At 47.8% G+C, this 23,094-nt stretch overlaps 12 non-coding genes and 5 pseudogenes across 12 annotated transcripts; all 17 read left to right on the plus strand.

Moving 5' to 3' along the window:
- Positions 1-1,225: 1,225 nt before the first annotated feature.
- LOC142265035 (U2 spliceosomal RNA) lies at positions 1,226-1,416 on the plus strand. The gene has a single exon (XR_012731428.1). It is a non-coding gene; the product is annotated as a U2 spliceosomal RNA (small nuclear RNA).
- A 1,387-nt stretch (positions 1,417-2,803) lies between these two features.
- Positions 2,804-2,994, plus strand: LOC142265036 (U2 spliceosomal RNA). Its single transcript, XR_012731429.1, has one exon. It is a non-coding gene; the product is annotated as a U2 spliceosomal RNA (small nuclear RNA).
- Positions 2,995-4,384: 1,390 nt separating this feature from the next.
- Positions 4,385-4,575, plus strand: LOC142265037 (U2 spliceosomal RNA). Its single transcript, XR_012731430.1, has one exon. It is a non-coding gene; the product is annotated as a U2 spliceosomal RNA (small nuclear RNA).
- Positions 4,576-5,962: 1,387 nt separating this feature from the next.
- Positions 5,963-6,153, plus strand: LOC142265038 (U2 spliceosomal RNA). Its single transcript, XR_012731431.1, has one exon. It is a non-coding gene; the product is annotated as a U2 spliceosomal RNA (small nuclear RNA).
- A 1,387-nt stretch (positions 6,154-7,540) lies between these two features.
- Positions 7,541-7,731, plus strand: LOC142265039 (U2 spliceosomal RNA). Its single transcript, XR_012731432.1, has one exon. It is a non-coding gene; the product is annotated as a U2 spliceosomal RNA (small nuclear RNA).
- A 1,387-nt stretch (positions 7,732-9,118) lies between these two features.
- Positions 9,119-9,309, plus strand: LOC142265040 (U2 spliceosomal RNA). The gene has a single exon (XR_012731433.1). It is a non-coding gene; the product is annotated as a U2 spliceosomal RNA (small nuclear RNA).
- A 1,387-nt stretch (positions 9,310-10,696) lies between these two features.
- On the plus strand, positions 10,697-10,838 carry LOC142265066 (U2 spliceosomal RNA; annotated as a pseudogene).
- Positions 10,839-11,577: 739 nt separating this feature from the next.
- LOC142265052 (U2 spliceosomal RNA) lies at positions 11,578-11,773 on the plus strand. The gene has a single exon (XR_012731441.1). It is a non-coding gene; the product is annotated as a U2 spliceosomal RNA (small nuclear RNA).
- A 1,390-nt stretch (positions 11,774-13,163) lies between these two features.
- On the plus strand, positions 13,164-13,305 carry LOC142265067 (U2 spliceosomal RNA; annotated as a pseudogene).
- Positions 13,306-14,044: 739 nt separating this feature from the next.
- On the plus strand, positions 14,045-14,240 carry LOC142265053 (U2 spliceosomal RNA). Its single transcript, XR_012731442.1, has one exon. It is a non-coding gene; the product is annotated as a U2 spliceosomal RNA (small nuclear RNA).
- Positions 14,241-15,627: 1,387 nt separating this feature from the next.
- On the plus strand, positions 15,628-15,792 carry LOC142265056 (U2 spliceosomal RNA; annotated as a pseudogene).
- Positions 15,793-16,473: 681 nt separating this feature from the next.
- On the plus strand, positions 16,474-16,669 carry LOC142265050 (U2 spliceosomal RNA). Its single transcript, XR_012731439.1, has one exon. It is a non-coding gene; the product is annotated as a U2 spliceosomal RNA (small nuclear RNA).
- A 1,387-nt stretch (positions 16,670-18,056) lies between these two features.
- On the plus strand, positions 18,057-18,247 carry LOC142265041 (U2 spliceosomal RNA). Its single transcript, XR_012731434.1, has one exon. It is a non-coding gene; the product is annotated as a U2 spliceosomal RNA (small nuclear RNA).
- Positions 18,248-19,634: 1,387 nt separating this feature from the next.
- Positions 19,635-19,776, plus strand: LOC142265062 (U2 spliceosomal RNA; annotated as a pseudogene).
- Positions 19,777-20,473: 697 nt separating this feature from the next.
- LOC142265051 (U2 spliceosomal RNA) lies at positions 20,474-20,669 on the plus strand. Its single transcript, XR_012731440.1, has one exon. It is a non-coding gene; the product is annotated as a U2 spliceosomal RNA (small nuclear RNA).
- Positions 20,670-22,056: 1,387 nt separating this feature from the next.
- Positions 22,057-22,221, plus strand: LOC142265057 (U2 spliceosomal RNA; annotated as a pseudogene).
- Positions 22,222-22,906: 685 nt separating this feature from the next.
- On the plus strand, positions 22,907-23,094 carry LOC142265055 (U2 spliceosomal RNA). The gene has a single exon (XR_012731443.1). It is a non-coding gene; the product is annotated as a U2 spliceosomal RNA (small nuclear RNA).

Genomic DNA, 23,094 nt, shown 5'->3' on the forward strand with positions numbered 1-23,094 from the left:
TTATTCATCCAAATAGCAAACTCATCACCACTCAACCTGACCAACTCGGCTATGTCCCCGTGCTGCAGTTCTCTGTCTTATCTAGATCATTTGCAATTGAATGGAATAGATCCCTTTTGGACAAAGTGGATTCACCTGCTGCTGCAGTGACCACAGGTGTGATAACATCTAGAATTGGCATCTGGTGCGATCTCTCCGCTTCCACTCCAAAGAAAGTTACCTGTTTATTCCTATCATGCATTGGTTTTTGGGGTTTTCTTTGAGTAATGATGATCTCTTTAGTAGTCTGTTGGCGCCCTCTCCTGGAGGAATAGTTTGCTTGCTCTTGGACATTCTAAAAGAGAGGTCATGATAGACATTGAGCTTCTGAGCTCAATTGGGGACAGTCATGGGTGATGAATGTTTGCAACCTACTGCGAAGCCTCATACCGCAATATAAGGAACGTCAAATACTAAGAAAGGGCGGCCTATGAAAGAATTACTACTTTCAATAAGTACACTTAAACGGCTAATTGGGAATAGAAAAACTGTAAAAAGCCCTCTGAGAAAGCCCCCCTCTAACCTTTGATAGTAAGCTTTTCTGTAGTCTGCCTGTTGATGTATTTTCCGTTTGAACTGTGCACAACATGAAGAGACGGAACACTGGCGGCTTGTCACAATGCCCCCCGATGACATCACAATAGCGCTGCTGCCTAGAAAACAAGCTGCGCAGAAGAAGTTGTTCTTTGGGTGGGAGGGTGGGCTAGTGGAAGGAGGGGGCAATCTCTTTTTTTCCCGGGTGGTAGGGGGATGACAGGAGAAGGGAAGCGGGTGGTGAGAAAGGTACAGAGGGCAGGGTTTGGGGGCTGGGAAGGAAAGGGAAAAGATTAGGGTTTGGGGATGATGAAAGGGCTTTCTACGGGTAAGGATGGCAAAGGGTGGCAGTGACGGAAAGTCAGGCAACCTGTCCTGTCCGTCTTTTTGTATCGTGAATTGGAAAGACTGCAAGGGGGAGGGGAGTTGCTTGCGCCCTAAAGGAGGAGTTATTCAGATTCATTGCAGTGGGCGGCGGCTGCAAAACGCACCATTCTTCTTGTTTTGGCTCTGCAAAGCAGCCTTTTCAAGGGTTGGCTTGGGTGACAAAATGTCTTGTGTAGGCGTGGGTTTGTCTCCCTCTCGCTCTCTCTCCCTAAGATGTGTCCGGCATAGGCCAGGGTGCCACTCGAGGCCCAAACCAATTCTGGTTATCGCTTCTCGGCCTTTTGGCTAAGATCAAGTGTAGTATCTGTTCTTATCAGTTTAATATCTGATACGTCCCCTATCTGGGGACCATATATTAAATGGATTTTTAGAACAGGGAGATGGAAAAAGAGCTTGCTCTGTCCACTCCACGCATTGACCTGGTATTGCAGTACCTCCAGGAACGGTGCACCCCTTCTTAACCCAGTTTCCAAAAGCAGAACTCAATTCACCTGATTCATATTAGCCCGATTTAATGAATTGGAAGAAAGCATACGTCTTCATATGCACCTCAATTTGGCCCATTCACTTTTCACACTTCCTCCTTTTGTTTTTTATCTTTCACACTTTTGACTTTCTTTATTCATCCAAATAGCAAACTCATCACCACTCAACCTGACCAACTCGGCTATGTCCCCGTGCTGCAGTTCTCTGTCTTATCTAGATCATTTGCAATTGAATGGAATAGATCCCTTTTGGACAAAGTGGATTCACCTGCTGCTGCAGTGACCACAGGTGTGATAACATCTAGAATTGGCATCTGGTGCGATCTCTCCGCTTCCACTCCAAAGAAAGTTACCTGTTTATTCCTATCATGCATTGGTTTTTGGGGTTTTCTTTGAGTAATGATGATCTCTTTAGTAGTCTGTTGGCGCCCTCTCCTGGAGGAATAGTTTGCTTGCTCTTGGACATTCTAAAAGAGAGGTCATGATAGACATTGAGCTTCTGAGCTCAATTGGGGACAGTCATGGGTGATGAATGTTTGCAACCTACTGCGAAGCCTCATACCGCAATATAAGGAACGTCAAATACTAAGAAAGGGCGGCCTATGAAAGAATTACTACTTTCAATAAGTACACTTAAACGGCTAATTGGGAATAGAAAAACTGTAAAAAGCCCTCTGAGAAAGCCCCCCTCTAACCTTTGATAGTAAGCTTTTCTGTAGTCTGCCTGTTGATGTATTTTCCGTTTGAACTGTGCACAACATGAAGAGACGGAACACTGGCGGCTTGTCACAATGCCCCCCGATGACATCACAATAGCGCTGCTGCCTAGAAAACAAGCTGCGCAGAAGAAGTTGTTCTTTGGGTGGGAGGGTGGGCTAGTGGAAGGAGGGGGCAATCTCTTTTTTTCCCGGGTGGTAGGGGGATGACAGGAGAAGGGAAGCGGGTGGTGAGAAAGGTACAGAGGGCAGGGTTTGGGGGCTGGGAAGGAAAGGGAAAAGATTAGGGTTTGGGGATGATGAAAGGGCTTTCTACGGGTAAGGATGGCAAAGGGTGGCAGTGACGGAAAGTCAGGCAACCTGTCCTGTCCGTCTTTTTGTATCGTGAATTGGAAAGACTGCAAGGGGGAGGGGAGTTGCTTGCGCCCTAAAGGAGGAGTTATTCAGATTCATTGCAGTGGGCGGCGGCTGCAAAACGCACCATTCTTCTTGTTTTGGCTCTGCAAAGCAGCCTTTTCAAGGGTTGGCTTGGGTGACAAAATGTCTTGTGTAGGCGTGGGTTTGTCTCCCTCTCGCTCTCTCTCCCTAAGATGTGTCCGGCATAGGCCAGGGTGCCACTCGAGGCCCAAACCAATTCTGGTTATCGCTTCTCGGCCTTTTGGCTAAGATCAAGTGTAGTATCTGTTCTTATCAGTTTAATATCTGATACGTCCCCTATCTGGGGACCATATATTAAATGGATTTTTAGAACAGGGAGATGGAAAAAGAGCTTGCTCTGTCCACTCCACGCATTGACCTGGTATTGCAGTACCTCCAGGAACGGTGCACCCCTTCTTAACCCAGTTTCCAAAAGCAGAACTCAATTCACCTGATTCATATTAGCCCGATTTAATGAATTGGAAGAAAGCATACGTCTTCATATGCACCTCAATTTGGCCCATTCACTTTTCACACTTCCTCCTTTTGTTTTTTATCTTTCACACTTTTGACTTTCTTTATTCATCCAAATAGCAAACTCATCACCACTCAACCTGACCAACTCGGCTATGTCCCCGTGCTGCAGTTCTCTGTCTTATCTAGATCATTTGCAATTGAATGGAATAGATCCCTTTTGGACAAAGTGGATTCACCTGCTGCTGCAGTGACCACAGGTGTGATAACATCTAGAATTGGCATCTGGTGCGATCTCTCCGCTTCCACTCCAAAGAAAGTTACCTGTTTATTCCTATCATGCATTGGTTTTTGGGGTTTTCTTTGAGTAATGATGATCTCTTTAGTAGTCTGTTGGCGCCCTCTCCTGGAGGAATAGTTTGCTTGCTCTTGGACATTCTAAAAGAGAGGTCATGATAGACATTGAGCTTCTGAGCTCAATTGGGGACAGTCATGGGTGATGAATGTTTGCAACCTACTGCGAAGCCTCATACCGCAATATAAGGAACGTCAAATACTAAGAAAGGGCGGCCTATGAAAGAATTACTACTTTCAATAAGTACACTTAAACGGCTAATTGGGAATAGAAAAACTGTAAAAAGCCCTCTGAGAAAGCCCCCCTCTAACCTTTGATAGTAAGCTTTTCTGTAGTCTGCCTGTTGATGTATTTTCCGTTTGAACTGTGCACAACATGAAGAGACGGAACACTGGCGGCTTGTCACAATGCCCCCCGATGACATCACAATAGCGCTGCTGCCTAGAAAACAAGCTGCGCAGAAGAAGTTGTTCTTTGGGTGGGAGGGTGGGCTAGTGGAAGGAGGGGGCAATCTCTTTTTTTCCCGGGTGGTAGGGGGATGACAGGAGAAGGGAAGCGGGTGGTGAGAAAGGTACAGAGGGCAGGGTTTGGGGGCTGGGAAGGAAAGGGAAAAGATTAGGGTTTGGGGATGATGAAAGGGCTTTCTACGGGTAAGGATGGCAAAGGGTGGCAGTGACGGAAAGTCAGGCAACCTGTCCTGTCCGTCTTTTTGTATCGTGAATTGGAAAGACTGCAAGGGGGAGGGGAGTTGCTTGCGCCCTAAAGGAGGAGTTATTCAGATTCATTGCAGTGGGCGGCGGCGGCTGCAAAACGCACCATTCTTCTTGTTTTGGCTCTGCAAAGCAGCCTTTTCAAGGGTTGGCTTGGGTGACAAAATGTCTTGTGTAGGCGTGGGTTTGTCTCCCTCTCGCTCTCTCTCCCTAAGATGTGTCCGGCATAGGCCAGGGTGCCACTCGAGGCCCAAACCAATTCTGGTTATCGCTTCTCGGCCTTTTGGCTAAGATCAAGTGTAGTATCTGTTCTTATCAGTTTAATATCTGATACGTCCCCTATCTGGGGACCATATATTAAATGGATTTTTAGAACAGGGAGATGGAAAAAGAGCTTGCTCTGTCCACTCCACGCATTGACCTGGTATTGCAGTACCTCCAGGAACGGTGCACCCCTTCTTAACCCAGTTTCCAAAAGCAGAACTCAATTCACCTGATTCATATTAGCCCGATTTAATGAATTGGAAGAAAGCATACGTCTTCATATGCACCTCAATTTGGCCCATTCACTTTTCACACTTCCTCCTTTTGTTTTTTATCTTTCACACTTTTGACTTTCTTTATTCATCCAAATAGCAAACTCATCACCACTCAACCTGACCAACTCGGCTATGTCCCCGTGCTGCAGTTCTCTGTCTTATCTAGATCATTTGCAATTGAATGGAATAGATCCCTTTTGGACAAAGTGGATTCACCTGCTGCTGCAGTGACCACAGGTGTGATAACATCTAGAATTGGCATCTGGTGCGATCTCTCCGCTTCCACTCCAAAGAAAGTTACCTGTTTATTCCTATCATGCATTGGTTTTTGGGGTTTTCTTTGAGTAATGATGATCTCTTTAGTAGTCTGTTGGCGCCCTCTCCTGGAGGAATAGTTTGCTTGCTCTTGGACATTCTAAAAGAGAGGTCATGATAGACATTGAGCTTCTGAGCTCAATTGGGGACAGTCATGGGTGATGAATGTTTGCAACCTACTGCGAAGCCTCATACCGCAATATAAGGAACGTCAAATACTAAGAAAGGGCGGCCTATGAAAGAATTACTACTTTCAATAAGTACACTTAAACGGCTAATTGGGAATAGAAAAACTGTAAAAAGCCCTCTGAGAAAGCCCCCCTCTAACCTTTGATAGTAAGCTTTTCTGTAGTCTGCCTGTTGATGTATTTTCCGTTTGAACTGTGCACAACATGAAGAGACGGAACACTGGCGGCTTGTCACAATGCCCCCCGATGACATCACAATAGCGCTGCTGCCTAGAAAACAAGCTGCGCAGAAGAAGTTGTTCTTTGGGTGGGAGGGTGGGCTAGTGGAAGGAGGGGGCAATCTCTTTTTTTCCCGGGTGGTAGGGGGATGACAGGAGAAGGGAAGCGGGTGGTGAGAAAGGTACAGAGGGCAGGGTTTGGGGGCTGGGAAGGAAAGGGAAAAGATTAGGGTTTGGGGATGATGAAAGGGCTTTCTACGGGTAAGGATGGCAAAGGGTGGCAGTGACGGAAAGTCAGGCAACCTGTCCTGTCCGTCTTTTTGTATCGTGAATTGGAAAGACTGCAAGGGGGAGGGGAGTTGCTTGCGCCCTAAAGGAGGAGTTATTCAGATTCATTGCAGTGGGCGGCGGCTGCAAAACGCACCATTCTTCTTGTTTTGGCTCTGCAAAGCAGCCTTTTCAAGGGTTGGCTTGGGTGACAAAATGTCTTGTGTAGGCGTGGGTTTGTCTCCCTCTCGCTCTCTCTCCCTAAGATGTGTCCGGCATAGGCCAGGGTGCCACTCGAGGCCCAAACCAATTCTGGTTATCGCTTCTCGGCCTTTTGGCTAAGATCAAGTGTAGTATCTGTTCTTATCAGTTTAATATCTGATACGTCCCCTATCTGGGGACCATATATTAAATGGATTTTTAGAACAGGGAGATGGAAAAAGAGCTTGCTCTGTCCACTCCACGCATTGACCTGGTATTGCAGTACCTCCAGGAACGGTGCACCCCTTCTTAACCCAGTTTCCAAAAGCAGAACTCAATTCACCTGATTCATATTAGCCCGATTTAATGAATTGGAAGAAAGCATACGTCTTCATATGCACCTCAATTTGGCCCATTCACTTTTCACACTTCCTCCTTTTGTTTTTTATCTTTCACACTTTTGACTTTCTTTATTCATCCAAATAGCAAACTCATCACCACTCAACCTGACCAACTCGGCTATGTCCCCGTGCTGCAGTTCTCTGTCTTATCTAGATCATTTGCAATTGAATGGAATAGATCCCTTTTGGACAAAGTGGATTCACCTGCTGCTGCAGTGACCACAGGTGTGATAACATCTAGAATTGGCATCTGGTGCGATCTCTCCGCTTCCACTCCAAAGAAAGTTACCTGTTTATTCCTATCATGCATTGGTTTTTGGGGTTTTCTTTGAGTAATGATGATCTCTTTAGTAGTCTGTTGGCGCCCTCTCCTGGAGGAATAGTTTGCTTGCTCTTGGACATTCTAAAAGAGAGGTCATGATAGACATTGAGCTTCTGAGCTCAATTGGGGACAGTCATGGGTGATGAATGTTTGCAACCTACTGCGAAGCCTCATACCGCAATATAAGGAACGTCAAATACTAAGAAAGGGCGGCCTATGAAAGAATTACTACTTTCAATAAGTACACTTAAACGGCTAATTGGGAATAGAAAAACTGTAAAAAGCCCTCTGAGAAAGCCCCCCTCTAACCTTTGATAGTAAGCTTTTCTGTAGTCTGCCTGTTGATGTATTTTCCGTTTGAACTGTGCACAACATGAAGAGACGGAACACTGGCGGCTTGTCACAATGCCCCCCGATGACATCACAATAGCGCTGCTGCCTAGAAAACAAGCTGCGCAGAAGAAGTTGTTCTTTGGGTGGGAGGGTGGGCTAGTGGAAGGAGGGGGCAATCTCTTTTTTTCCCGGGTGGTAGGGGGATGACAGGAGAAGGGAAGCGGGTGGTGAGAAAGGTACAGAGGGCAGGGTTTGGGGGCTGGGAAGGAAAGGGAAAAGATTAGGGTTTGGGGATGATGAAAGGGCTTTCTACGGGTAAGGATGGCAAAGGGTGGCAGTGACGGAAAGTCAGGCAACCTGTCCTGTCCGTCTTTTTGTATCGTGAATTGGAAAGACTGCAAGGGGGAGGGGAGTTGCTTGCGCCCTAAAGGAGGAGTTATTCAGATTCATTGCAGTGGGCGGCGGCTGCAAAACGCACCATTCTTCTTGTTTTGGCTCTGCAAAGCAGCCTTTTCAAGGGTTGGCTTGGGTGACAAAATGTCTTGTGTAGGCGTGGGTTTGTCTCCCTCTCGCTCTCTCTCCCTAAGATGTGTCCGGCATAGGCCAGGGTGCCACTCGAGGCCCAAACCAATTCTGGTTATCGCTTCTCGGCCTTTTGGCTAAGATCAAGTGTAGTATCTGTTCTTATCAGTTTAATATCTGATACGTCCCCTATCTGGGGACCATATATTAAATGGATTTTTAGAACAGGGAGATGGAAAAAGAGCTTGCTCTGTCCACTCCACGCATTGACCTGGTATTGCAGTACCTCCAGGAACGGTGCACCCCTTCTTAACCCAGTTTCCAAAAGCAGAACTCAATTCACCTGATTCATATTAGCCCGATTTAATGAATTGGAAGAAAGCATACGTCTTCATATGCACCTCAATTTGGCCCATTCACTTTTCACACTTCCTCCTTTTGTTTTTTATCTTTCACACTTTTGACTTTCTTTATTCATCCAAATAGCAAACTCATCACCACTCAACCTGACCAACTCGGCTATGTCCCCGTGCTGCAGTTCTCTGTCTTATCTAGATCATTTGCAATTGAATGGAATAGATCCCTTTTGGACAAAGTGGATTCACCTGCTGCTGCAGTGACCACAGGTGTGATAACATCTAGAATTGGCATCTGGTGCGATCTCTCCGCTTCCACTCCAAAGAAAGTTACCTGTTTATTCCTATCATGCATTGGTTTTTGGGGTTTTCTTTGAGTAATGATGATCTCTTTAGTAGTCTGTTGGCGCCCTCTCCTGGAGGAATAGTTTGCTTGCTCTTGGACATTCTAAAAGAGAGGTCATGATAGACATTGAGCTTCTGAGCTCAATTGGGGACAGTCATGGGTGATGAATGTTTGCAACCTACTGCGAAGCCTCATACCGCAATATAAGGAACGTCAAATACTAAGAAAGGGCGGCCTATGAAAGAATTACTACTTTCAATAAGTACACTTAAACGGCTAATTGGGAATAGAAAAACTGTAAAAAGCCCTCTGAGAAAGCCCCCCTCTAACCTTTGATAGTAAGCTTTTCTGTAGTCTGCCTGTTGATGTATTTTCCGTTTGAACTGTGCACAACATGAAGAGACGGAACACTGGCGGCTTGTCACAATGCCCCCCGATGACATCACAATAGCGCTGCTGCCTAGAAAACAAGCTGCGCAGAAGAAGTTGTTCTTTGGGTGGGAGGGTGGGCTAGTGGAAGGAGGGGGCAATCTCTTTTTTTCCCGGGTGGTAGGGGGATGACAGGAGAAGGGAAGCGGGTGGTGAGAAAGGTACAGAGGGCAGGGTTTGGGGGCTGGGAAGGAAAGGGAAAAGATTAGGGTTTGGGGATGATGAAAGGGCTTTCTACGGGTAAGGATGGCAAAGGGTGGCAGTGACGGAAAGTCAGGCAACCTGTCCTGTCCGTCTTTTTGTATCGTGAATTGGAAAGACTGCAAGGGGGAGGGGAGTTGCTTGCGCCCTAAAGGAGGAGTTATTCAGATTCATTGCAGTGGGCGGCGGCTGCAAAACGCACCATTCTTCTTGTTTTGGCTCTGCAAAGCAGCCTTTTCAAGGGTTGGCTTGGGTGACAAAATGTCTTGTGTAGGCGTGGGTTTGTCTCCCTCTCGCTCTCTCTCCCTAAGATGTGTCCGGCATAGGCCAGGGTGCCACTCGAGGCCCAAACCAATTCTGGTTATCGCTTCTCGGCCTTTTGGCTAAGATCAAGTGTAGTATCTGTTCTTATCAGTTTAATATCTGATACGTCCCCTATCTGGGGACCATATATTAAATGGATTTTTAGAACAGGGAGATGGAAAAAGAGCTTGCTCTGTCCACTCCACGCATTGACCTGGTATTGCAGTACCTCCAGGAACGGTGCACCCCTTCTTAACCCAGTTTCCAAAAGCAGAACTCAATTCACCTGATTCATATTAGCCCGATTTAATGAATTGGAAGAAAGCATACGTCTTCATATGCACCTCAATTTGGCCCATTCACTTTTCACACTTCCTCCTTTTGTTTTTTATCTTTCACACTTTTGACTTTCTTTATTCATCCAAATAGCAAACTCATCACCACTCAACCTGACCAACTCGGCTATGTCCCCGTGCTGCAGTTCTCTGTCTTATCTAGATCATTTGCAATTGAATGGAATAGATCCCTTTTGGACAAAGTGGATTCACCTGCTGCTGCAGTGACCACAGGTGTGATAACATCTAGAATTGGCATCTGGTGCGATCTCTCCGCTTCCACTCCAAAGAAAGTTACCTGTTTATTCCTATCATGCATTGGTTTTTGGGGTTTTCTTTGAGTAATGATGATCTCTTTAGTAGTCTGTTGGCGCCCTCTCCTGGAGGAATAGTTTGCTTGCTCTTGGACATTCTAAAAGAGAGGTCATGATAGACATTGAGCTTCTGAGCTCAATTGGGGACAGTCATGGGTGATGAATGTTTGCAACCTACTGCGAAGCCTCATACCGCAATATAAGGAACGTCAAATACTAAGAAAGGGCGGCCTATGAAAGAATTACTACTTTCAATAAGTACACTTAAACGGCTAATTGGGAATAGAAAAACTGTAAAAAGCCCTCTGAGAAAGCCCCCCTCTAACCTTTGATAGTAAGCTTTTCTGTAGTCTGCCTGTTGATGTATTTTCCGTTTGAACTGTGCACAACATGAAGAGACGGAACACTGGCGGCTTGTCACAATGCCCCCCGATGACATCACAATAGCGCTGCTGCCTAGAAAACAAGCTGCGCAGAAGAAGTTGTTCTTTGGGTGGGAGGGTGGGCTAGTGGAAGGAGGGGGCAATCTCTTTTTTTCCCGGGTGGTAGGGGGATGACAGGAGAAGGGAAGCGGGTGGTGAGAAAGGTACAGAGGGCAGGGTTTGGGGGCTGGGAAGGAAAGGGAAAAGATTAGGGTTTGGGGATGATGAAAGGGCTTTCTACGGGTAAGGATGGCAAAGGGTGGCAGTGACGGAAAGTCAGGCAACCTGTCCTGTCCGTCTTTTTGTATCGTGAATTGGAAAGACTGCAAGGGGGAGGGGAGTTGCTTGCGCCCTAAAGGAGGAGTTATTCAGATTCATTGCAGTGGGCGGCGGCTGCAAAACGCACCATTCTTCTTGTTTTGGCTCTGCAAAGCAGCCTTTTCAAGGGTTGGCTTGGGTGACAAAATGTCTTGTGTAGGCGTGGGTTTGTCTCCCTCTCGCTCTCTCTCCCTAAGATGTGTCCGGCATAGGCCAGGGTGCCACTCGAGGCCCAAACCAATTCTGGTTATCGCTTCTCGGCCTTTTGGCTAAGATCAAGTGTAGTATCGTTCGAAAAGGTGGTTTAAGGCTCCGGCCACCTTAGTACAATGATGCAATGCACACTGGAAGGTTGCGCTTGTTAGTACTTTGGGAGGATAGTATATCCATCTAGAGGAAACCATGGCCCTACCAGGATCGAGGCTATTAGACTGAGTAAGTGTGGGGGCTATGGTGCAATGTGCCCCAGGATTGACGACCCTGGAGTGAGTCTGAGCTTGCTGGCTTGGGACCCCGGCGAGCCTTGGGCTCTGTAGCACACCGTACCTTGCCCTTTCATACTTTCTGAGCATATTGCTCTATCCCGGCCTTCTGGCTAGGAAGGGAAATTTTTATAATCATGGTCGGAGGTCCGTTCAGCTTTGGGCTGAGAAACCAACACCCGGTTGGAGGTCCGGGTCAGCTTTGGCTGAGAAACCAACACCCGGTTGGAGGTCCGGGTCAGCTTCGGCTGAGAAACCAACACCCGGTTGGAGGTCCGGGTCAGCTTCGGCTGAGAAACCAACACCCGGTTGGAGGTCCGGGTCAGCTTCGGCTGAGAAACCAACACCCGGTTGGAGGTCCGGTTAGCCTTGGGCTGAGAAACCAACACCGGTTGACGGTCCGGGCAGTTTCGGCTGCGAAACCAACAACTAGTAGCTCTCTACTCCACTTGGGTAAGATGCCTGGGTGGACGCTGGGAGCAACGACAAGGCTCAACCAGGCTTCGGCTTGGGGGAGCACCGAAGATCCCTGACCCTTGCTGTGGCCTTCTGGCTCGGAGGGACGGGGTTGATTTTTGGGGACCCTCTCCTCACGGAGGGGTCCACACGAATCCTAGCCTTTGCACTGTTTTTGGTGTGACTTCGGTCATGCATTTTTTGCGGTGCTTTGGAAAGCTTCATTAAATCAAAATCTGTTCTTATCAGTTTAATATCTGATACGTCCCCTATCTGGGGACCATATATTAAATGGATTTTTAGAACAGGGAGATGGAAAAAGAGCTTGCTCTGTCCACTCCACGCATTGACCTGGTATTGCAGTACCTCCAGGAACGGTGCACCCCTTCTTAACCCAGTTTCCAAAAGCAGAACTCAATTCACCTGATTCATATTAGCCCGATTTAATGAATTGGAAGAAAGCATACGTCTTCATATGCACCTCAATTTGGCCCATTCACTTTTCACACTTCCTCCTTTTGTTTTTTATCTTTCACACTTTTGACTTTCTTTATTCATCCAAATAGCAAACTCATCACCACTCAACCTGACCAACTCGGCTATGTCCCCGTGCTGCAGTTCTCTGTCTTATCTAGATCATTTGCAATTGAATGGAATAGATCCCTTTTGGACAAAGTGGATTCACCTGCTGCTGCAGTGACCACAGGTGTGATAACATCTAGAATTGGCATCTGGTGCGATCTCTCCGCTTCCACTCCAAAGAAAGTTACCTGTTTATTCCTATCATGCATTGGTTTTTGGGGTTTTCTTTGAGTAATGATGATCTCTTTAGTAGTCTGTTGGCGCCCTCTCCTGGAGGAATAGTTTGCTTGCTCTTGGACATTCTAAAAGAGAGGTCATGATAGACATTGAGCTTCTGAGCTCAATTGGGGACAGTCATGGGTGATGAATGTTTGCAACCTACTGCGAAGCCTCATACCGCAATATAAGGAACGTCAAATACTAAGAAAGGGCGGCCTATGAAAGAATTACTACTTTCAATAAGTACACTTAAACGGCTAATTGGGAATAGAAAAACTGTAAAAAGCCCTCTGAGAAAGCCCCCCTCTAACCTTTGATAGTAAGCTTTTCTGTAGTCTGCCTGTTGATGTATTTTCCGTTTGAACTGTGCACAACATGAAGAGACGGAACACTGGCGGCTTGTCACAATGCCCCCCGATGACATCACAATAGCGCTGCTGCCTAGAAAACAAGCTGCGCAGAAGAAGTTGTTCTTTGGGTGGGAGGGTGGGCTAGTGGAAGGAGGGGGCAATCTCTTTTTTTCCCGGGTGGTAGGGGGATGACAGGAGAAGGGAAGCGGGTGGTGAGAAAGGTACAGAGGGCAGGGTTTGGGGGCTGGGAAGGAAAGGGAAAAGATTAGGGTTTGGGGATGATGAAAGGGCTTTCTACGGGTAAGGATGGCAAAGGGTGGCAGTGACGGAAAGTCAGGCAACCTGTCCTGTCCGTCTTTTTGTATCGTGAATTGGAAAGACTGCAAGGGGGAGGGGAGTTGCTTGCGCCCTAAAGGAGGAGTTATTCAGATTCATTGCAGTGGGGGGCGGCGGCTGCAAAACGCACCATTCTTCTTGTTTTGGCTCTGCAAAGCAGCCTTTTCAAGGGTTGGCTTGGGTGACAAAATGTCTTGTGTAGGCGTGGGTTTGTCTCCCTCTCGCTCTCTCTCCCTAAGATGTGTCCGGCATAGGCCAGGGTGCCACTCGAGGCCCAAACCAATTCTGGTTATCGCTTCTCGGCCTTTTGGCTAAGATCAAGTGTAGTATCGTTCGAAAAGGTGGTTTAAGGCTCCGGCCACCTTAGTACAATGATGCAATGCACACTGGAAGGTTGCGCTTGTTAGTACTTTGGGAGGATAGTATATCCATCTAGAGGAAACCATGGCCCTACCAGGATCGAGGCTATTAGACTGAGTAAGTGTGGGGGCTATGGTGCAATGTGCCCCAGGATTGACGACCCTGGAGTGAGTCTGAGCTTGCTGGCTTGGGACCCCGGCGAGCCTTGGGCTCTGTAGCACACCGTACCTTGCCCTTTCATACTTTCTGAGCATATTGCTCTATCCCGGCCTTCTGGCTAGGAAGGGAAATTTTTATAATCATGGTCGGAGGTCCGTTCAGCTTTGGGCTGAGAAACCAACACCCGGTTGGAGGTCCGGGTCAGCTTTGGCTGAGAAACCAACACCCGGTTGGAGGTCCGGGTCAGCTTCGGCTGAGAAACCAACACCCGGTTGGAGGTCCGGGTCAGCTTCGGCTGAGAAACCAACACCCGGTTGGAGGTCCGGGTCAGCTTCGGCTGAGAAACCAACACCCGGTTGGAGGTCCGGTTAGCCTTGGGCTGAGAAACCAACACCGGTTGACGGTCCGGGCAGTTTCGGCTGCGAAACCAACAACTAGTAGCTCTCTACTCCACTTGGGTAAGATGCCTGGGTGGACGCTGGGAGCAACGACAAGGCTCAACCAGGCTTCGGCTTGGGGGAGCACCGAAGATCCCTGACCCTTGCTGTGGCCTTCTGGCTCGGAGGGACGGGGTTGATTTTTGGGGACCCTCTCCTCACGGAGGGGTCCACACGAATCCTAGCCTTTGCACTGTTTTTGGTGTGACTTCGGTCATGCATTTTTTGCGGTGCTTTGGAAAGCTTCATTAAATCAAAATCTGTTCTTATCAGTTTAATATCTGATACGTCCCCTATCTGGGGACCATATATTAAATGGATTTTTAGAACAGGGAGATGGAAAAAGAGCTTGCTCTGTCCACTCCACGCATTGACCTGGTATTGCAGTACCTCCAGGAACGGTGCACCCCTTCTTAACCCAGTTTCCAAAAGCAGAACTCAATTCACCTGATTCATATTAGCCCGATTTAATGAATTGGAAGAAAGCATACGTCTTCATATGCACCTCAATTTGGCCCATTCACTTTTCACACTTCCTCCTTTTGTTTTTTATCTTTCACACTTTTGACTTTCTTTATTCATCCAAATAGCAAACTCATCACCACTCAACCTGACCAACTCGGCTATGTCCCCGTGCTGCAGTTCTCTGTCTTATCTAGATCATTTGCAATTGAATGGAATAGATCCCTTTTGGACAAAGTGGATTCACCTGCTGCTGCAGTGACCACAGGTGTGATAACATCTAGAATTGGCATCTGGTGCGATCTCTCCGCTTCCACTCCAAAGAAAGTTACCTGTTTATTCCTATCATGCATTGGTTTTTGGGGTTTTCTTTGAGTAATGATGATCTCTTTAGTAGTCTGTTGGCGCCCTCTCCTGGAGGAATAGTTTGCTTGCTCTTGGACATTCTAAAAGAGAGGTCATGATAGACATTGAGCTTCTGAGCTCAATTGGGGACAGTCATGGGTGATGAATGTTTGCAACCTACTGCGAAGCCTCATACCGCAATATAAGGAACGTCAAATACTAAGAAAGGGCGGCCTATGAAAGAATTACTACTTTCAATAAGTACACTTAAACGGCTAATTGGGAATAGAAAAACTGTAAAAAGCCCTCTGAGAAAGCCCCCCTCTAACCTTTGATAGTAAGCTTTTCTGTAGTCTGCCTGTTGATGTATTTTCCGTTTGAACTGTGCACAACATGAAGAGACGGAACACTGGCGGCTTGTCACAATGCCCCCCGATGACATCACAATAGCGCTGCTGCCTAGAAAACAAGCTGCGCAGAAGAAGTTGTTCTTTGGGTGGGAGGGTGGGCTAGTGGAAGGAGGGGGCAATCTCTTTTTTTCCCGGGTGGTAGGGGGATGACAGGAGAAGGGAAGCGGGTGGTGAGAAAGGTACAGAGGGCAGGGTTTGGGGGCTGGGAAGGAAAGGGAAAAGATTAGGGTTTGGGGATGATGAAAGGGCTTTCTACGGGTAAGGATGGCAAAGGGTGGCAGTGACGGAAAGTCAGGCAACCTGTCCTGTCCGTCTTTTTGTATCGTGAATTGGAAAGACTGCAAGGGGGAGGGGAGTTGCTTGCGCCCTAAAGGAGGAGTTATTCAGATTCATTGCAGTGGGCGGCGGCTGCAAAACGCACCATTCTTCTTGTTTTGGCTCTGCAAAGCAGCCTTTTCAAGGGTTGGCTTGGGTGACAAAATGTCTTGTGTAGGCGTGGGTTTGTCTCCCTCTCGCTCTCTCTCCCTAAGATGTGTCCGGCATAGGCCAGGGTGCCACTCGAGGCCCAAACCAATTCTGGTTATCGCTTCTCGGCCTTTTGGCTAAGATCAAGTGTAGTATCTGTTCTTATCAGTTTCTCGGCCTTTTGGCTAAGATCAAGTGTAGTGTTGTTCGAAGAGGTGGTTTAAGCTCCAGGCCACCTTAGTACAATGATACAATGCACACTGGAAGGTTGCGCTTGCTAGTACTCTGGGTGGATAGTATATTCATCTAGAGGAAAACATGGCCCTACCAGGATCGAGGCTATTAGACTGAGTAAGGGTGGGGGGCTATGGTACAACGTGCCCCAGGACTGACGACCCTGGAGTGAGTCTGAGCTTGCTGGCTTGGGACCCCGGCAAGCCTTGGGCTCTGTAGCACACCGTACCTTGCCTTTTCATACTTTTTGAGCATATTACCCTATCCCGGCCTTCTGGCTAGGAAGGGAAATTTTTATAATCCCGGTCGGAGGTCTGGTCAGCTTTGGGCTGAGAAACTAACACCCGGTTGGAGGTCTGGGTCAGCTTCGGCTGAGAAACCAACACCCGGTTGGAGGTCTGGGTCAGCTTCGGCTGAGAAACCAACACCCGGTTGGAGGTCCGGTTAGCCTTGGGCTGAGAAACCAACACCGGTTGACGGTCCGGGCAGTTTCGGCTGCGAAACCAACAACTAGTAGCTCTCTACTCCACTTGGGTAAGATGCCTGGGTGGACGCTGGGAGCAACGACAAGGCTCAACCAGGCTTCGGCTTGGGAGAGCACCGAAGATCCCTGACCCTTGCTGTGGCCTTCTGGCTCGGAGGGACGGGGTTGATTTTTGGGGACCCTCTCCTCACGGTGGGGTCCACACGAATCCTAGCCTTTGCACTGTTTTTGGTGTGACTTCGGTCATGCATTTTTTGTGGTGCTTTGGAAAGCTTCATTAAATCAAAATCTGTTCTTATCAGTTTAATATCTGATACGTCCCCTATCTGGGGACCATATATTAAATGGATTTTTAGAACAGGGAGATGGAAAAAGAGCTTGCTCTGTCCACTCCACGCATTGACCTGGTATTGCAGTACCTCCAGGAACGGTGCACCCCTTCTTAACCCAGTTTCCAAAAGCAGAACTCAATTCACCTGATTCATATTAGCCCGATTTAATGAATTGGAAGAAAGCATACGTCTTCATATGCACCTCAATTTGGCCCATTCACTTTTCACACTTCCTCCTTTTGTTTTTTATCTTTCACACTTTTGACTTTCTTTATTCATCCAAATAGCAAACTCATCACCACTCAACCTGACCAACTCGGCTATGTCCCCGTGCTGCAGTTCTCTGTCTTATCTAGATCATTTGCAATTGAATGGAATAGATCCCTTTTGGACAAAGTGGATTCACCTGCTGCTGCAGTGACCACAGGTGTGATAACATCTAGAATTGGCATCTGGTGCGATCTCTCCGCTTCCACTCCAAAGAAAGTTACCTGTTTATTCCTATCATGCATTGGTTTTTGGGGTTTTCTTTGAGTAATGATGATCTCTTTAGTAGTCTGTTGGCGCCCTCTCCTGGAGGAATAGTTTGCTTGCTCTTGGACATTCTAAAAGAGAGGTCATGATAGACATTGAGCTTCTGAGCTCAATTGGGGACAGTCATGGGTGATGAATGTTTGCAACCTACTGCGAAGCCTCATACCGCAATATAAGGAACGTCAAATACTAAGAAAGGGCGGCCTATGAAAGAATTACTACTTTCAATAAGTACACTTAAACGGCTAATTGGGAATAGAAAAACTGTAAAAAGCCCTCTGAGAAAGCCCCCCTCTAACCTTTGATAGTAAGCTTTTCTGTAGTCTGCCTGTTGATGTATTTTCCGTTTGAACTGTGCACAACATGAAGAGACGGAACACTGGCGGCTTGTCACAATGCCCCCCGATGACATCACAATAGCGCTGCTGCCTAGAAAACAAGCTGCGCAGAAGAAGTTGTTCTTTGGGTGGGAGGGTGGGCTAGTGGAAGGAGGGGGCAATCTCTTTTTTTCCCGGGTGGTAGGGGGATGACAGGAGAAGGGAAGCGGGTGGTGAGAAAGGTACAGAGGGCAGGGTTTGGGGGCTGGGAAGGAAAGGGAAAAGATTAGGGTTTGGGGATGATGAAAGGGCTTTCTACGGGTAAGGATGGCAAAGGGTGGCAGTGACGGAAAGTCAGGCAACCTGTCCTGTCCGTCTTTTTGTATCGTGAATTGGAAAGACTGCAAGGGGGAGGGGAGTTGCTTGCGCCCTAAAGGAGGAGTTATTCAGATTCATTGCAGTGGGCGGCGGCTGCAAAACGCACCATTCTTCTTGTTTTGGCTCTGCAAAGCAGCCTTTTCAAGGGTTGGCTTGGGTGACAAAATGTCTTGTGTAGGCGTGGGTTTGTCTCCCTCTCGCTCTCTCTCCCTAAGATGTGTCCGGCATAGGCCAGGGTGCCACTCGAGGCCCAAACCAATTCTGGTTATCGCTTCTCGGCCTTTTGGCTAAGATCAAGTGTAGTATCTGTTCTTATCAGTTTAATATCTGATACGTCCCCTATCTGGGGACCATATATTAAATGGATTTTTAGAACAGGGAGATGGAAAAAGAGCTTGCTCTGTCCACTCCACGCATTGACCTGGTATTGCAGTACCTCCAGGAACGGTGCACCCCTTCTTAACCCAGTTTCCAAAAGCAGAACTCAATTCACCTGATTCATATTAGCCCGATTTAATGAATTGGAAGAAAGCATACGTCTTCATATGCACCTCAATTTGGCCCATTCACTTTTCACACTTCCTCCTTTTGTTTTTTATCTTTCACACTTTTGACTTTCTTTATTCATCCAAATAGCAAACTCATCACCACTCAACCTGACCAACTCGGCTATGTCCCCGTGCTGCAGTTCTCTGTCTTATCTAGATCATTTGCAATTGAATGGAATAGATCCCTTTTGGACAAAGTGGATTCACCTGCTGCTGCAGTGACCACAGGTGTGATAACATCTAGAATTGGCATCTGGTGCGATCTCTCCGCTTCCACTCCAAAGAAAGTTACCTGTTTATTCCTATCATGCATTGGTTTTTGGGGTTTTCTTTGAGTAATGATGATCTCTTTAGTAGTCTGTTGGCGCCCTCTCCTGGAGGAATAGTTTGCTTGCTCTTGGACATTCTAAAAGAGAGGTCATGATAGACATTGAGCTTCTGAGCTCAATTGGGGACAGTCATGGGTGATGAATGTTTGCAACCTACTGCGAAGCCTCATACCGCAATATAAGGAACGTCAAATACTAAGAAAGGGCGGCCTATGAAAGAATTACTACTTTCAATAAGTACACTTAAACGGCTAATTGGGAATAGAAAAACTGTAAAAAGCCCTCTGAGAAAGCCCCCCTCTAACCTTTGATAGTAAGCTTTTCTGTAGTCTGCCTGTTGATGTATTTTCCGTTTGAACTGTGCACAACATGAAGAGACGGAACACTGGCGGCTTGTCACAATGCCCCCCGATGACATCACAATAGCGCTGCTGCCTAGAAAACAAGCTGCGCAGAAGAAGTTGTTCTTTGGGTGGGAGGGTGGGCTAGTGGAAGGAGGGGGCAATCTCTTTTTTTCCCGGGTGGTAGGGGGATGACAGGAGAAGGGAAGCGGGTGGTGAGAAAGGTACAGAGGGCAGGGTTTGGGGGCTGGGAAGGAAAGGGAAAAGATTAGGGTTTGGGGATGATGAAAGGGCTTTCTACGGGTAAGGATGGCAAAGGGTGGCAGTGACGGAAAGTCAGGCAACCTGTCCTGTCCGTCTTTTTGTATCGTGAATTGGAAAGACTGCAAGGGGGAGGGGAGTTGCTTGCGCCCTAAAGGAGGAGTTATTCAGATTCATTGCAGTGGGCGGCGGCTGCAAAACGCACCATTCTTCTTGTTTTGGCTCTGCAAAGCAGCCTTTTCAAGGGTTGGCTTGGGTGACAAAATGTCTTGTGTAGGCGTGGGTTTGTCTCCCTCTCGCTCTCTCTCCCTAAGATGTGTCCGGCATAGGCCAGGGTGCCACTCGAGGCCCAAACCAATTCTGGTTATCGCTTCTCGGCCTTTTGGCTAAGATCAAGTGTAGTATCTTTCGAAAAGGTGGTTTAAGGCTCCGGCCACCTTAGTACAATGATGCAATGCACACTGGAAGGTTGCGCTTGTTAGTACTTTGGGAGGATAGTATATCCATCTAGAGGAAACCATGGCCCTACCAGGATCGAGGCTATTAGACTGAGTAAGTGTGGGGGTTATGGTGCAATGTGCCCCAGGAATGGACACCCTGGAGGGAGTCTGAACTTGCTAGGTTGGGACCCTGGTAAGCCTCAGACTCTGTCGCACGCCGTGCCTTGCCTATTCATACTTTCCAAGCATATTGCCCTATCCCGGCCTTCTGGCTAAGAAGGGAAATTTTTATAATCCCGGTCGGAGGTCCGGTCAGCTTTGGGCTGAGAAACCAACACCCGGTTGGAGGTCCGGGTCAGCTTTGGCTGAGAAACCAACACCCGGTTGGAGGTCCGGTTAGCCTTGGGCTGAGAAACCAACACCCGGTTGGAGGTCCGGTCAGCCTTGGGCTGAGAAACCAACACCCGGTTGGAGGTCCGGTCAGCCTTGGGCTGAGAAACCAACACCGGTTGACGGTCCGGGCAGTCTCGGCTGCGAAACCAACGACTAGTAGCTCCCTACTCCACTTGGGTAAGATGCCTCGGTGGACGCTGGGAGCAACAACAAGGCTCAACCAGGCTTCGGCTTGGGGGAGCACCGAAGATCCCTGACCCTCGCTGTGGCCTTCTGGCTCGGAGGGACGGGGTTGATTTTTGGGGATCCTCTTCTCACGGAGGGGTCCACACGAATCCTAGCCTTTGCACTGTTTTTGGTGTGACTTCGGTCATGCATTTTTGCGGTGCTTTGGAAAGCTTCATTAAATCAAAAATCTGTTCTTATCAGTTTAATATCTGATACGTCCCCTATCTGGGGACCATATATTAAATGGATTTTTAGAACAGGGAGATGGAAAAAGAGCTTGCTCTGTCCACTCCACGCATTGACCTGGTATTGCAGTACCTCCAGGAACGGTGCACCCCTTCTTAACCCAGTTTCCAAAAGCAGAACTCAATTCACCTGATTCATATTAGCCCGATTTAATGAATTGGAAGAAAGCATACGTCTTCATATGCACCTCAATTTGGCCCATTCACTTTTCACACTTCCTCCTTTTGTTTTTTATCTTTCACACTTTTGACTTTCTTTATTCATCCAAATAGCAAACTCATCACCACTCAACCTGACCAACTCGGCTATGTCCCCGTGCTGCAGTTCTCTGTCTTATCTAGATCATTTGCAATTGAATGGAATAGATCCCTTTTGGACAAAGTGGATTCACCTGCTGCTGCAGTGACCACAGGTGTGATAACATCTAGAATTGGCATCTGGTGCGATCTCTCCGCTTCCACTCCAAAGAAAGTTACCTGTTTATTCCTATCATGCATTGGTTTTTGGGGTTTTCTTTGAGTAATGATGATCTCTTTAGTAGTCTGTTGGCGCCCTCTCCTGGAGGAATAGTTTGCTTGCTCTTGGACATTCTAAAAGAGAGGTCATGATAGACATTGAGCTTCTGAGCTCAATTGGGGACAGTCATGGGTGATGAATGTTTGCAACCTACTGCGAAGCCTCATACCGCAATATAAGGAACGTCAAATACTAAGAAAGGGCGGCCTATGAAAGAATTACTACTTTCTATAAGTACACTTAAACGGCTAATTGGGAATAGAAAAACTGTAAAAAGCCCTCTGAGAAAGCCCCCCTCTAACCTTTGATAGTAAGCTTTTCTGTAGTCTGCCTGTTGATGTATTTTCCGTTTGAACTGTGCACAACATGAAGAGACGGAACACTGGCGGCTTGTCACAATGCCCCCCGATGACATCACAATAGCGCTGCTGCCTAGAAAACAAGCTGCGCAGAAGAAGTTGTTCTTTGGGTGGGAGGGTGGGCTAGTGGAAGGAGGGGGCAATCTCTTTTTTTCCCGGGTGGTAGGGGGATGACAGGAGAAGGGAAGCGGGTGGTGAGAAAGGTACAGAGGGCAGGGTTTGGGGGCTGGGAAGGAAAGGGAAAAGATTAGGGTTTGGGGATGATGAAAGGGCTTTCTACGGGTAAGGATGGCAAAGGGTGGCAGTGACGGAAAGTCAGGCAACCTGTCCTGTCCGTCTTTTTGTATCGTGAATTGGAAAGACTGCAAGGGGGAGGGGAGTTGCTTGCGCCCTAAAGGAGGAGTTATTCAGATTCATTGCAGTGGGCGGCGGCTGCAAAACGCACCATTCTTCTTGTTTTGGCTCTGCAAAGCAGCCTTTTCAAGGGTTGGCTTGGGTGACAAAATGTCTTGTGTAGGCGTGGGTTTGTCTCCCTCTCGCTCTCTCTCCCTAAGATGTGTCCGGCATAGGCCAGGGTGCCACTCGAGGCCCAAACCAATTCTGGTTATCGCTTCTCGGCCTTTTGGCTAAGATCAAGTGTAGTATCTGTTCTTATCAGTTTCTCGGCCTTTTGGCTAAGATCAAGTGTAGTGTTGTTCGAAGAGGTGGTTTAAGCTCCAGGCCACCTTAGTACAATGATACAATGCACACTGGAAGGTTGCGCTTGCTAGTACTCTGGGTGGATAGTATATTCATCTAGAGGAAAACATGGCCCTACCAGGATCGAGGCTATTAGACTGAGTAAGGGTGGGGGGCTATGGTACAACGTGCCCCAGGACTGACGACCCTGGAGTGAGTCTGAGCTTGCTGGCTTGGGACCCCGGCAAGCCTTGGGCTCTGTAGCACACCGTACCTTGCCTTTTCATACTTTTTGAGCATATTACCCTATCCCGGCCTTCTGGCTAGGAAGGGAAATTTTTATAATCCCGGTCGGAGGTCTGGTCAGCTTTGGGCTGAGAAACTAACACCCGGTTGGAGGTCTGGGTCAGCTTCGGCTGAGAAACCAACACCCGGTTGGAGGTCTGGGTCAGCTTCGGCTGAGAAACCAACACCCGGTTGGAGGTCCGGTTAGCCTTGGGCTGAGAAACCAACACCGGTTGACGGTCCGGGCAGTTTCGGCTGCGAAACCAACAACTAGTAGCTCTCTACTCCACTTGGGTAAGATGCCTGGGTGGACGCTGGGAGCAACGACAAGGCTCAACCAGGCTTCGGCTTGGGAGAGCACCGAAGATCCCTGACCCTTGCTGTGGCCTTCTGGCTCGGAGGGACGGGGTTGATTTTTGGGGACCCTCTCCTCACGGTGGGGTCCACACGAATCCTAGCCTTTGCACTGTTTTTGGTGTGACTTCGGTCATGCATTTTTTGTGGTGCTTTGGAAAGCTTCATTAAATCAAAATCTGTTCTTATCAGTTTAATATCTGATACGTCCCCTATCTGGGGACCATATATTAAATGGATTTTTAGAACAGGGAGATGGAAAAAGAGCTTGCTCTGTCCACTCCACGCATTGACCTGGTATTGCAGTACCTCCAGGAACGGTGCACC

This window comes from Anomaloglossus baeobatrachus, unplaced genomic scaffold, assembly GCF_048569485.1.
Source record: "Anomaloglossus baeobatrachus isolate aAnoBae1 unplaced genomic scaffold, aAnoBae1.hap1 Scaffold_2717, whole genome shotgun sequence".
In the NCBI taxonomy this organism is placed as follows: domain Eukaryota; kingdom Metazoa; phylum Chordata; class Amphibia; order Anura; family Aromobatidae; genus Anomaloglossus; species Anomaloglossus baeobatrachus.